The sequence below is a fragment of the Manacus candei genome, unplaced genomic scaffold (assembly GCF_025592945.1).
Source record: "Manacus candei isolate 608988 ecotype Guabito, Panama unplaced genomic scaffold, ASM2559294v1 h1tg000078l, whole genome shotgun sequence".
Lineage (NCBI taxonomy): Eukaryota > Metazoa > Chordata > Aves > Passeriformes > Pipridae > Manacus > Manacus candei.
The window spans coordinates 3,156,091-3,169,557 of NW_026138126.1; the positions used below are offsets into that span (position 1 = coordinate 3,156,091).

General features: G+C 48.0%; 1 protein-coding gene across 10 annotated transcripts in view; it reads right to left on the bottom strand.

Annotated features, from left to right (window-relative positions):
* LOC127481401 (excitatory amino acid transporter 4-like) overlaps positions 1 to 13,467 on the bottom strand; it is a 35,605-nt gene extending 22,138 nt beyond the window's left edge. For 2 of the 10 annotated variants that reach the window (XM_051810679.1, XM_051810671.1), the window contains exons 1-4: positions 13,340 to 13,467; positions 12,171 to 12,214; positions 6,231 to 6,315; positions 2,197 to 2,318 (exon numbers count right to left, since the gene is read on the bottom strand). The gene's annotated coding sequence lies outside the window, so the exon portion shown is untranslated. Of the gene's footprint in view, positions 1 to 2,196; positions 2,319 to 6,230; positions 6,316 to 7,617; positions 7,707 to 12,170; positions 12,215 to 13,317 lie in introns of those variants that run through there. The other 8 variants (XM_051810680.1, XM_051810672.1, XM_051810674.1 and 5 more) reach the window with 8 other exon arrangements.

The following is a 13,467-nucleotide window of genomic DNA, read 5'->3' on the forward strand; positions in this document are numbered from 1 at the left end:
CTGGGGAAGAAGGTGGTCCTGGGCACTGGCAAGGCATGGCATTACAGGGCACTCCTGCCACAGTGTGTGGGGTTGGAGACAGTAAAGAAAATTTCAGATGAAGACTGTGTCTGCCTTCTTGCCCTGTGCTGTGCTCTGTCATGAGACAGAGCACCATTCAGCTCGTGCCTGCTCCCTCTGCCCTCGCACAGCACCTGGCACAGCTTTCTGATTGCTAGGGTGTCCAAGAGATATCAGCTGATAATCAAATAGCCTGCCTCGAGGAAGGCAAAAATCTGCATGGCCAACACATCAGGGGAGAGCTCCAGCCTCCAGAGGGCTCAGGCTCTTGGCCTGGATAAACCCAGTTGTCAGCACTCAGAACAAATGGGTGGGAGACAGTGATTGAAATGCTGGTGCTTTACACCATTGTCCTACTATTGCTAATGTCTGTGTAGAAGAACACACAAGGGGTTAATCTAATTAGCCACTTTTACTCCTGGGAGTGGCAGAACTCAGCCAAATTAGAATGTCCACCGCAAAGCCTCTCCCAGGTTTTCCAGACTCCAGGGGCTGGGACAAGAGAGGCAATATATTCCCAAGGCAGAGATGTTTGGTACAGCACATACTGTCACACTGTGCCATGGGCCTGGCATGTGGCACTCAGTCAAGCCATGCTGCTAAAGGGATGACCCTGGAAAAGCATGTCAGAGCCAGGCATCCCCCTCACCCAAGGCTACCCCAGGGTCTGTCTTCCCTCTGCTAGCACAACTCCCTTTTTTGTTTTCATTGCTGAAAGCCAGCCAGAGACTGTGAAATAATCCACTTGGAATCACTGTTTCTCTTATCTCCAAGGAAACTCTGCTTTATGTTCAAAATCGAAACCACCAGGATTTGAAGTCTCCACAGGTAGCAGCGGGGAAGAGCCCGAAGTGGGAGAAGAGGGAGGAATCTATGCAGAAGGAGAGGAGTTGGGAAGAGCTGTGCACAAGCTCAGCAAACATGGAAGGGCAAGGCAAGGGGTCACTGAAAAAGCTGTACCAGTCTTTCCAAGGTGGATTTCTAGTGCTGGGTCACTTAGGGAGAGGGCAGGAGTTAAACAGCCCGTAATCGAGCGGTGGGAGGGGAGGCTCGGTGCGAGGAAGGGAAGGGACCTGCCCCTCTGCTCAGTGGTCTGAAAACTGCCATCAGCAGCTGTCAAATCCTACTTGCTTTTGGGCAGACCACGGGAACTCCCGAGTGGGGAGTTACAGACCCCCCTGACAGCTGAGTCAGGCGGGTGCTTCGCACGGACCGTCTTTGCAAGGACAGCAAAGGAGGAGTGGATGTCTCGGCTCCCACCTGACCTCCCCCCCATCAATAGCTCAGTGCCTGTTGTCAGGACCATTGAATCCAGCCACTGGACATTGGCTGGACATTTTTTTCAATCCTGAGGACCAGGATCTCTGTCCTCACAGGACTCACAGCCCCCCTGGCTGGAGGCATCCTCACCCCTGATGCTATTGGATCCTTTAGAGCCTGGCCCATTGCTTGCCCTTGGGAAGGGAAGTACCAGCCCAAAGCAGTACAGCCAAAGTGCCTGTGCTGAAAATTTCCATTCACAAGCCCAACTGGGGTGAACTCAGCCATCTCTGTGTTGCTATAGCAGCCCCTGGCAGGGCTTCCTGCTCAGTGAAGTGCTAGGGCATCTCTGTTTTCCACTTGGTACCTGGTAGCCAGCTCCCACCCAGACAACTCCTACCACAACAATGGACCCAGGAGGAGAATAGATCTGCCCAGGGCCCATCCACTGACCCACCTCTGTAAGACAGCACCAGCTAGGGGGAGAGGAATCTGAAACAGGTAGGAATTTCAGCCCAGCTAAGCTCTAAAATGACCAAGTGATTACCAGCTGAACAGCGGGTTTGGGGCCTAAGTCCAGTAGTGGGAGGACAAGTGCTCTCCCCATTGCCCCCTACTCATGCCAAGGTCCTGTGACAAGGTTGTCTCACTCAAGCTGCCCACAAAGCATTTAATCCCAGCCTGGAACGTACAGTCCCACTTTTAAAGCACTCCCCTCTGGGCAGCCCCATGTCCTAAAGCAGGCAAGAGCTATCCCTGCCACTCTCTCATGCACATGCCCAAGGAAATCTCCTGCTACCCTCCTTCCCTGCTTCAGCCCCTGGAGCTGGCACCACTCTTATTCATGCATTCAGATTCGCTGACAAAACCACTCACCTGGAACCAGCACAGGTTGTCAAGCAGGGAGGGCAGCGGGTCTTTTTCGTCTTGGGGGATTATTCTGAGTTGTTTCGTTCTTTAGTTCTTTCAGCTCAAAGGCAGGAAGCAGGATATTCTCTCTAGAAAGATACAGTGTTAGCAGAGAGCTCTGAGCAGCACCTCCTGAGAGAGGAAAGGAAGACTGTAATATGCTCAGGATACATGGCAGTAAGGGGTGGGGGAGTGGCATGTAGGAGGAGACTGAAAAAATCTTCGATGATTGCAGGAGACCAAAGCTCAGAAAGCACCTGTCACCAGGAGGTTGCATGAAGCCCATTCTGGGTCTCGCAGTACCAGTGGGTTTGCACTTTCTTCTGCCTCCTCACACAAGCTGCAAGGAGAGTTGGCAGTAACAGAGAGCAGGGCAGCTGTTAAATGAGATCAGATCTCGTCCCCATCCCAGTCCTGCCCCTCATGAGGGTTCCTTCCACGAGGGAGGCTGCATGCATAAGTACAGCCAGCAGCAACAGCTGGATACTGGACAGGCAGATCCCTCACTGGTCTAGTCTGTGTGCACAGGACCTCAGAGGTCCAGACACACCCCTGTGGTTTGTCCAGATCAGCCTGAGGGGATGGGCATGTGTCTGTGCCTCAGCCAAATTGCTGCAGTTCCCCTTTGGTGCATGAGGCAAGTCGTGAGGAGGAATCGGTTCACTGAGCGTGCAAAGGAAATACATGAGCAGCACAGTCTTTAAGGGAGACAGACTCTGCCTTCAAGGAAGCAGGCAAAGCTTCCACTGTATTTACTCACTGATTTCTTAAATATTGATTTCTTGGATAGAATTCCCACATTTCAAAATTTCTATCAGTGCACCATGCCAGAACCACAAGTCAGGTTGCAGGTGTGAGCCCCACCAGCCTGTGCTGGCCTCCGAATGCGGTAGAGTGAAAAATTATGTCCAAAAAACCAGGCACAGCACCAAAGTCACAACAGCCCCTCTGTTTCTATTCCTACCAGATACATGACTCACGATGGACATAAAAGCTGTTTCCTGAAAGTAGCCTTCTCCTTAATTCAGGTGACCTCAGTGGGGGCCTTTGCTGCTTGCTCTGGCTTTGGCACACCAATGTTGATGTGTTGTGTCTACAGCTGGAGCTTGTCACAGAGTTTGAACTCATCCAGCCAGGAGTAGGTCAAAGCCAAAGCACCAGGCTCATCTGACAGAGGGCCCTGGTACTGAAATCCCCCCAAACCCTGTGCCCCCATCAGCTCTGTAGGAAGAAGAGAGCTGGACCTCTTCATTCCACATTACAGAGAGCAGCTCCCAGCACCAAATGGCTTTTTCAGACATTGCTCACAGAGTTGTTTAGGTTTGAAAAGACCTTTGAAATCATTGAGCACAACCAGAAACAGGGATGGTGATTAGATGGGACTTGGCTGGAGTTTGGGATCTTGACTATCTCTGTCATTCTCCCTTGTTTAAACTTGCTCCATCAGCACGGACACGGAGCCATTGCTGCATCAGGAGACAAAGACAAACTCTCTGCACCCAATAAATTGCTTGGTCTTCACAAGATTTGGTGGCTCACATAGCACTACTGGCCTTAATCTTCCTATTGAATCACATCTCAGATCATGCAAGTGTTAAATGGGGACTGGAAACCCAATCCCTGTGCCCTGCAAAATTTCAGTCATCTTTCCAGCCAAGCACATATTGGAATGGGCTACACAAGAACATAATTTTATTCCAAAGCTAATGTCTCTAGTTGTGGGGAATAGGTTCCAGCTCTCTGCCTGCACCACACACCAAAACCCTTCTGCAGAAATGTGGCTCAGAGCCAGCCCAGCCACAGAGGTAGAGGAAGACGGACCATGGCAGCCTGGTCTGGTGCATGGCTGGTCTCCTTTGCTTCTTCTGCTGGGTCCACAATAGTGGCTGTTGCTGGGGCAGTCCCAGAGAAAGGACATCTCCTACTCTTCGTGCCCCTGCTTCTCACATGGCTTGGCTGGCAGCTGCTCTTGCAGGAGAGCCCCAAGCTGCACTGTTGGCTGGTGACCTGCAGCAGAGCACTCCTAGGCTGGACAAGTGCATTTCTGATGCCACCCAGAGAGTGGCAGAGCTGCCACGCACTTGGCCACCCCTCAGCTGCCCTGTGTTTCCCTGATTCCACCTCAGGCAGCAGTGTTTGGCAAACAGTGAATGGTTGTCCTTTCCACCTCCTACACCTGAAGTTCAGCTTGGCTCCTAGAATCTGTACTAATTTCTGCCCGTTTTCAATCTCCAGGTTAGCACCCACAGGCCTTTTTAAGCCATAAACTCACAGTGACAAATGCCTTAAACCTTCTCCTTCGGCATTTTTTCCCGTGTTTCGTTTCTACTTGCACCTGTGGCAATTTCCAGACAAGTTTGAGTTATTAAATAGGACACAGAGCAGCAGCCTGAGGCTATGGAGGAGTTGATGAGCTCTGCTCCCTCTGGATTGAGCTGCCTGATGCCCAGGTAGAGTCTTCCCAGGGTAGACCAATCCTTGGGGAAAAATCCCCTGGTCAGCCAAATCCCACAAGTCTCTCCTTGGTCTACGAGTGCCAGGCATGCCTGATCATCCCCATCACACAGAGGCCAGGGGATGCTCTGAGTTTTCAACAACGGGGAAAAAGGAACCTCACAATGTCACCTTGAGAGAGGCAACGAGAAAAGACATGAAAACTGCACCTCACGTCACAGAGTCACCTTTCAGAGGCTGTTCTGACACTATCCTTGCACAACCACTTGAAGATAAAGGAATGGCTTGATGGGAAACAGCCTGGAATAGCTTTCCCAAATCAGCTCCCCCGAGATTTCCTTTCAAAACGATTTATTCTAATCCTAAAAGTAGACTAAAAATGTTACATAGGCACAGGGCACCCATTCTGTCTTTAAACACATTCTCAGTCTGTATCTCTGCCCAACTTGGAAAGACCCCAGTCCTAAAAAAGTGAAGTTCTGGGCAAAGGACTAATCAGACAGATTTTTACAAAGGGTTTGTATGTCTAAAGGAGAGGTTTGCAGTTCCAGTAAAGCAACTTCTTCTTTATCATCTCTGCTTTTTAAGAAGGATTGGTTATCCAATGGATCTTTAAAATGCAAGACACCTAAAAGTGGGCTAAGGGTTGACTAATAATGATAAATTAAAACTCTCATGTGAGTGTCTGTTAGAAGGCAGTCACAGCACACCCAGTTTGGACACACAACCCAGAGGAGGCATTGAGGCTGCAGGGCTGGGATACAAAACCCAAGTAGAAGGTGTACCCACCATCCCATGGCTTCACTGACTTCCAGCAAGCTCTTAGCCTTTTGAAAGTGCTTGATTTATCTGAACTGCTGAAAAGAAAACCCTTAAGGACCATGCTTAGTCCTTAAGAGAAGTGGAGGCAGGTAGTAGTAGTGAATGGCAGGTAAGTGTGGCAGCCCTGTCACCTGAATGTGTGGGTGACTAGGAGGATGGATTTGGGCCATTCACACCTAGACCTGTCCTAGGACATGGATGTCTTCTGCTGCAGTGTAAAAAGCCACTGGGATATTCCCAGCTGCTAATTGTCGTGGGGAAAAATGTGATTTCTTTGTGTGTTAAGCAATCCTTCAGCCCTTCCTTCCCTGGATTTTGCAATTCTGTAGTCTTGTTCTCCTTGTTACAGTAACCTTAATTTGGGGGTTGGGATTAATTCTGTCTCCTACACTGCTCACTGGCCCTGGGAGCAGAGTCCAATTATGCAGCTGCGACCTTCATTACAAGTTAGTAGAGTTTCTGCAAATGAACATCCTTTGTGTTTCACAGAGCTGCTCAAATAATGGAATTTCCTTCCTATGGGAAATGCCAATATTTCAACATCTATTTTTGCCCTATTTTTTAACAAAAAGTCTAAATTTCAACTCTTACAACACATGAAGTTCAGGAAAATTCAGAAATGTAAAAAAAAAAAAATATTTTGTTTTGGAGCAGACCGATGTAAATCCACTCCTACCTGAGCTGTAATAATTTCTTCATGTGAGTGCCTCTCATAATTTTTTTACCTTGTTTTATAGACTGTAGCTCTCATGGTGCTCTGCAGCATCCCCGTGTAGCCAAGCTGTCATGGTGCATTGTCCTGGATGCAGCCTGGAGGGAAAGCAAAGGCCAAGTAGGAGAGGGCCCAGAGGGCTAAAAGAGAAAGAGCATCCAGTGCTGTTCTCACTGACAGCACCTGCAAGGATGTTTTGGTTAGAATTTCTGATGGGACAACAAAACAAAGAAGGTGAAGTTAAAAAACTCTATATCCAGTGACAAAAATTATTACCCCAAATTTTGGCTTGGGCAGTTTCAACTGATGAGTGAGACAGGGTTTTGCAAGTTCCTGAAGCTTCTGTCATTCAAAAGTGCCCTCATTTTCTCCTTGGTTCTGCTGAGAGTGGATGTGACTGAAGCGTTTCAGCTATTTTGAATCCCAGCTCATGCTCTCTGCTTCTCCCAGGTGCACAGGGATCTTGTTCTGCACACTGCTAAGGGGAGTTCTGCTTCAGGAGTTTGTGTGATTTGCTATGTACCTTTTTTTATTTTAACAATCTCTGTAAATCACTATCCAGGCCCAGCCAGTGGGAACTGCAGATTTTTGCAGTGGTTGCTCTGGTGATGCCTGACATTTCCAAAACACCATTTTCTCAAACACTTTGAGAAAGTGCACTGCCACTGGAGAATGAATCCCTTGCTGCCACCCTGAGATATTCCCTGGTGGAAACTCACCTGGTTCCCCCAGCATGACAATAGGGGTGAGGAGTGATTTTGCTTTTCTTCCCTGCCCTAATCTACTTGTGACTCTTCCTCCCAGCCCCATGCTTGTCTGCCACACTACAAACTGCCTGATCCATTTGAAAGAGACTTGATTCAGGTTTCATGCCATAAAAATGTTCTTTCTGAAGACTTTTTTTTTTTTTTTAGCTTGCCTTATTGTATTTGTACATTTAACTCTGCTGTATTTAACTCAATGACTTGGGAATGCAGCTTTCTTCCATGGCTTGTGCAGCACAGAGACAGTTCCAGTGGCAGTGTGGCACTTTTTTAATTTCTCCCCTTTCATGAGCAGTCTGCATGTCTCCTTCCTTCACACCTCTGCTTTTTGCCTCCTGCAGCCTGTGCTTGGCTGTGCTTTGTCCTGCACAACTGCCCACCCTGGTTCTCACCCTCCCAGCTTGGGCAGCTCTCTCTTCTGCACTGCTGCAGTTTTCTGTGCACGGTGGAGTCTCAGTGTGGATGCCAACACTCATCAGCTGCCTGCCTGAATATTAGCACAGAGCTTGTGTTCTCTGTCACAGTGGCTGGAAAATCACTTTCTGCCTCTGGAGTAGAACAGTCATAAAAGCAAAGTACCAGAGCTGCATTCTCTGTGCTCGCCTGGCATTTTAACAGTTACACAACTCTTCTCACCTATATGAGATGCTTCTTCTTTGCTGGAACTAGGCAGTTCTCTTGCAGTCACTTATAAGTTTGGATAGCTGAATTCCAGACGTGCCCAATTGCTCTGGCTGCTTTATGGACAGACATGCAGTGCAACCTCACAAGTGAATTCACGTGGGCAGAAGCATTTCTCAGGGCCCATCTTCACACCCCCTTTGAAGCACTGGGAAATGCATCCTGCCAGAAACATGGACAGCATGACTCCTAGGGATTGCCCTTGCAAATATATTATTTCTCATTGAAACTCTCATGCAAATTCTTTCAATAAGAGAATTTCCTGCTGTGGAGAAGGATGGTCTTCAATACAGCACAAGGTGGATGTGCCTTGCCACAGCTGCCCTTGAAGGAGGGAGAAGCCAGAGTAGATATGATGGCTGAGCCTTTCCCTGTCCCCTTCTTCAGATCCTTGTTTCTCAAAACTGCTATCTACCCAGCAAGAGGCAATTCAGACTGGAAGTTTAGCTGAATATCCACAGTAGAGTGACGTGAATGTGATCTGATCTTATCCCTTCATGTCCTGCCTTGTCTGATCTCACTCCATTCCTTCTGAGTAATGAGGGTCAAATCTGAGGTGGTTTTTTCCACGTTCCAGGGTATTGTTCAGGTTGGAAAAGCCCTCTGAAACCATCAAGTCCAGCCACTCCCCCAGTTACAGTTTTCCTGCTCTGCAGTGGCTCCCAGCTCTTGTTTGTTGTCACCTGCTGGCATTGGTGTAGGTGCACTTCAGTTGGTGTACTGATCCCACCCCCTTTTTGGCCATTCTGAAATGACCATTCTCAGATGATTCCATTGTTTCTAACCCATCAATAACCTTTGCATCTTTGCTGCTGAATTGATCTCCATTCTCTGCCTTCACAGAGGCAGCAAACCCTCCCTCAAACATCGGTGCTCTGTCCCCAGGCTTATTCCTAGTGAATAAACCTTTGCAGTTTTTCTCACTTTGCCCTTTCCCTGCTCTGTTCCCTCCCCAGCATCCCTTTCCTGCTGCTCTTCCCTGGCTCCCCAGCCTCCCCTGCCACCACAGCTGGGTGATGATGGGGCAACCAAGGATGGTTAGGGAGAAGGGAATCCCACTCAAGAATGAGAATTGGGTTCCTGGGAAACACAGGTTGTTGGATTGGAGGCAATCACCCTGGAACAGTCTCTGGCTTGAGTGATGTTAGAAGGTCCCTGGGAAGCCATGAAGGGAGAAATTGAGTGTTCAGTGCAGGATGATGTTATCCCATAGGACAACTGTGCTATCAGGAAGGCCAAAACTGGAAGAGCAACTGTGTTGAGAGGAGGTGCACTTAGGGCAAACCATATTGTTTGAGTGTATTTTTTATGTAGCCAAGCAATACAAAAAAAAAAAACCAAACCAACAAACAGTCCTTGGAAGCAGCAGCAGTGTTCTGAACACCAGTGGACACAATTATTATTTGTTCTGAGCGTGGTTTTTTTCTGTGGATGAGACTCTGCAATACAGCACCTTCATGTACACCCTGTTCTATGTTTAATAATCTGAAATGTCTGAACTGGAGATTAATTACTCCAGGGGAACAGCTTGCATGATTTTGCAAAAACATCACCCAGCTTTCACTTGGGCATCCTCTATTAGTGAGTTGTAAGAGCTGGAGGATGTCACAAAGCCCTTCTGTTGTTTCAAGTAGCTTAGTCTGATGCTACTGTGGGCTAAGTCTGCCTTCTCCAAGCTGGGAAAACAGGATGGAAATGCTTTACTTCTGCTGCTTTGATGATATATTTGTCCAAATTTAACTTGGCCCACTTTCTTGGGCATTTTCTGCATGGTATCACCACTGGCATTGTGCTCTTCCCCAGCAGCTCCCAGTGCTGTATATGTGTATATGTATTACAAGGACAAAAGGGACCAAGTGTGATCATCTGGTCTGACCTCCTTTTTCAGGACAGGAATAGCCCTGTGTTAATTAATTTTCTTTTAAGTGGAATATACTATTTAGAAAAATTTCGGAACCTGCATTACTCTCTTTTGGTGGTCATGAATTCACCAGAATTTCAGGCAAATTATATAAGCCTGGATCTGCCTGACCCTGGAAATGAGACATGATCAGTAGGAAGAAGCAGTCAGCTGCTGCTGTACAGGAGCTGACCTGAACTTCCTGATATTAATGGCAATGCTGGCATTGGCACACCAAGAGATTGGAGCTTAATCACCATGGATAAGCCAGCACTCGTGCACACAGCACCTGCAGACACAGTCTTAGAGGCTAAAATGAAAATGAGGTCTGGGGTACGAAAATCTTAGTAAAGGTGGATGATCCTGGGGCTGTCACAGGGACTGCAGCACTTCCCAGTTTTTTCCAGATGCCCCCTTAAATCATCACCTCCCTCAGCAAAGATTCACCTGGTTCCTCCTCTCCTCCCAGGTGAGATCTTAGACTACAGACTGAAGGATTGTGTTGACTTCTGAGGTCTGGTTTTGCAATTTGCTTTCCATTAGGAGTCTACCCCATTGTTCAGTGGCTTTCTGGAAGGAGAATTAAAAACTGCAAGACTTCAGAAAACACAGAGCTCTAGAGGAAATCTCCACCCTTGGCTTTCCTTCACTGAATTTCAGAATCCCCTAAAACCATCTGCTTTCGACCACTCCTGATGGACTTGGTCTTTAATTCTCTCAAGTTCTCTCTAAGAAAAGCACACTCTACCTTTCTCTTCTCCAGAGACTTTATTTCACTCTTTTAATGACATTCTTCTGTCATATTTCTTAGGCTCCTAATTTTGACAAAACATCTGTTCACCTTGGGGTAGAGCCTTGCTGTAAGAAGACCCCCAGGTGGAGAACTCGAAGGTTCCCAGATCCAGAAGGAATCTCCACATCTTTCCTGCTGTGGGGCATCTCCTGGAAGCTTTATCACAAAGATTCAGAATCACCTCTTTCTGACTGCTGGTGACACTCAGTGCATCTCCTTGCCAAACTGTCCTCAGAGGATGGTATGTTACACCAAAGGTGTATGTAGCTATTTGCCCATCTTTGGATCTTGTACAGTCAGCAGGATTTCTGCCAGATCACTCTATTATAGACCTGAATATATTAATGCAGTCTGAAGTCAATAAACCAGATTTCAAATTAACAGTAGAACAGGTTGAGCTTCCTAACCTGTTCCTAAGCTTTTCCTACTTTTTTTCTACTACATCTCTGAAGTATTACAGTGGAAAGCATGGCCTTCCCTTCGAACAGTTGTCCAGAGCTAGTCTCTCAGGGATAGTTTTGTTCCCTTTTGGTGCTACAGAAGGGTTTGCTGTCCACACTTCACCCCCTGGGGCACAGATTTGGTGCCTGAATTTCCCTGGCCCACGCAGGCAGCACACACAGACAGTGCTGGGCTGTGATTTGGAAGGTCTCCATCCATGGGAAGGGTGCTCCAAGCTGGCAGTTCTGTGCCAGCACACAGCACAGCTGGGTATGGGCAGTCACACTGTTCAGGATCCCTCCTGCCTCCAACCGAGCACCCTTGCTGAGTTTCCAGACAGGGAACTTTCTCCCCATCCCCTATCATGGGTCATAAAGAGGATGGGAGATGTGGTGGCCCCAGATGCCTGTGGGTGTCAGGTGGAGCTCAGGCAGGCACGTGGGGCCCAAATCCTTGCTCAGAGAAGCTTGGAGTGGTGCTGTGCTGGCTGCACTCTGTCAACAGAGGCAACACAAGCTGTCTCACAGCTCATTACAGAAACTGAGCCAAAGGGAAGGCACGTTTCCAGCTTATCAGGCCACCTCCTCTGTGAGCTCTCTGATCTACTTTTCCAGTGATTGTTCCTGACCTAGGAGAAGCCCCTGAGAAATCTCACCGTTCATAGCCTGCAGCTAAACGGGCATCTGCAAGCAGCCAGGGTGGGGAGCCAGGAGCATGGCACACACTGGCTGACTAACCAGATGGAAAATTCCACTCCTCTTCATCATGGCAGACCACGCTGAAGCACTTGGGAAGCAAACCAGCAGTGTGTTTATCTGCTTGCCAGGCTGCTGCTTTTCTTTGCTCCCATGAACTGTGCACGTTTGCCAGGACACCTACTCTATCTGCTCAGCCCTCTTTTAGCACTGTGATAAGAAGTACCTCTGGAACAACATCCTGCCTACTTGGCTCTGCTTTGTAGTATTTTTTTTTTAGCACTGCTGACACTCAATGCAGAGCAACATGAAGGGCAAAGCTCCAGCTTGGTGACCAGCAGAACTGACCTCTCCTTCAGCTCTGGCCATGCTGAGCACAAGAAACCAGTTCCCCTGCTGTTTGCATTCCTTGCACCTCTGGAGTGATCGGCTCTGGACAACCTCTGCTCACCCCAGGTTAACTCAAAACCTGTTACCTTGGGCAAAAAACTTACAGTTTCTTCTTACTTAAAGACATGAATGATAAAGTAACCCAAAGGAATGCCAGCCTTTCAACAGTGCAGGAATCCTGGCTGAGGGTCTGAAAGCTCTCGTGTGCTCCCAGCACAAACCGCTCTCTCCGACTTGAGCATACTTTCCCCTCTTGCTGGTGCTTTCCCATGCACACACACGCTCTTACCTCCCAAATCTTCAGCTGTGCTCATGGCAGGTTTGTTTAGTTCCCTGTGAGGAGATGAGAAGAGCATGCGAGTGTCTGAGCAGAAAGCCTCGTGCTACAATGTCACTCAGGTCACCAGCACACAGCCAGTGCTAACCAAAGAGACTAAATCCCATGGGAATTACACAGCTATAAATCCTGGAAACTATGCTTCCCACTTTGAATGCACTGTTGCTGATTCCCTTGCAGTACTATGCAGTGAAATGATACAGAAACAGCAAATAAAGAAATAAAACATTATTCACTTCTAACACTTCTACACCATGGAGTGTCTCACTTGTTAATGGCCACAAGGCACCCACTGCCTCTGATCACAGCAAGGACAAGGAAATGCAGAGCAAGTGGCTGCACAACGATCCTGGGGCTGAATGTCCACCTTATAGCAGCAACATGCTTTGGCACTGACAATAAGGCGAGCGAGCCGCAGGAGAGAAGTGTTCTCTGAAGGATTTCACTTAGGTACTCAGTAACAAGGTTATTTAGTAAGGCTTCAATTCCATGATATGCTCCCTTGAGCAAGTTTTTATATGCATATATGTTTCGTCCACAGGTTTAAAACCTTGTTTCAAAAAAACCCCATTCGATGGAGGAGGTCTATTAGCACTGCCCAGTTCAGATAATTTAAAATGTGGTGTCAGAAGAGAGACTGAAAGAGGTGGTGCTTGCTCAGTAACTATCCAGGCATCTAGCACAAAAAAAATCGAGTTCTGGTTAAGATGAGTATATTGCATAGCTGTTGTAGAAAATGTAAAATACGGATGGAGTGTAGTGACACAGCCAGTATCCTGTCTTAATTTACATGCAGCCCAAGAGCAAAGCTGCTCCTCGAAGGTCAGAAGTGTGTGAACATCTGTTCACAAAACCTGGATTCACATAAAATCTGTAAGGTCAAATTACATTAGTGATACCCCATACCCTCGCCCCCTGTTCCTGTGACAGTGGGAAATGGCACGAAGCCTCTGAAAACCAGAAATAAGAAAGTGTATTTCCTGGTCTTTTCAAGTCCCTTAACATCTTTAACGCTTCCCGGGATCAGGAGTCCTGCCCACATTTGGGATCTCCTGTATGACCAACAAAGTCGTCATGCAAAATCGAGCAGCATTGTTACCTTTGGAGGGTGCTCACCATACCTTCACACCGTAGACCTTGAGCAAAGCCTGCAGAGGGCACGGGGGGGGGGGGCAGGGGGAAACTCAGGCTGGCTCAGAAGCCAAGCTCTGCCTGCTCAGGTCGAATGACAGGCTCTGCCCGCTCCCAA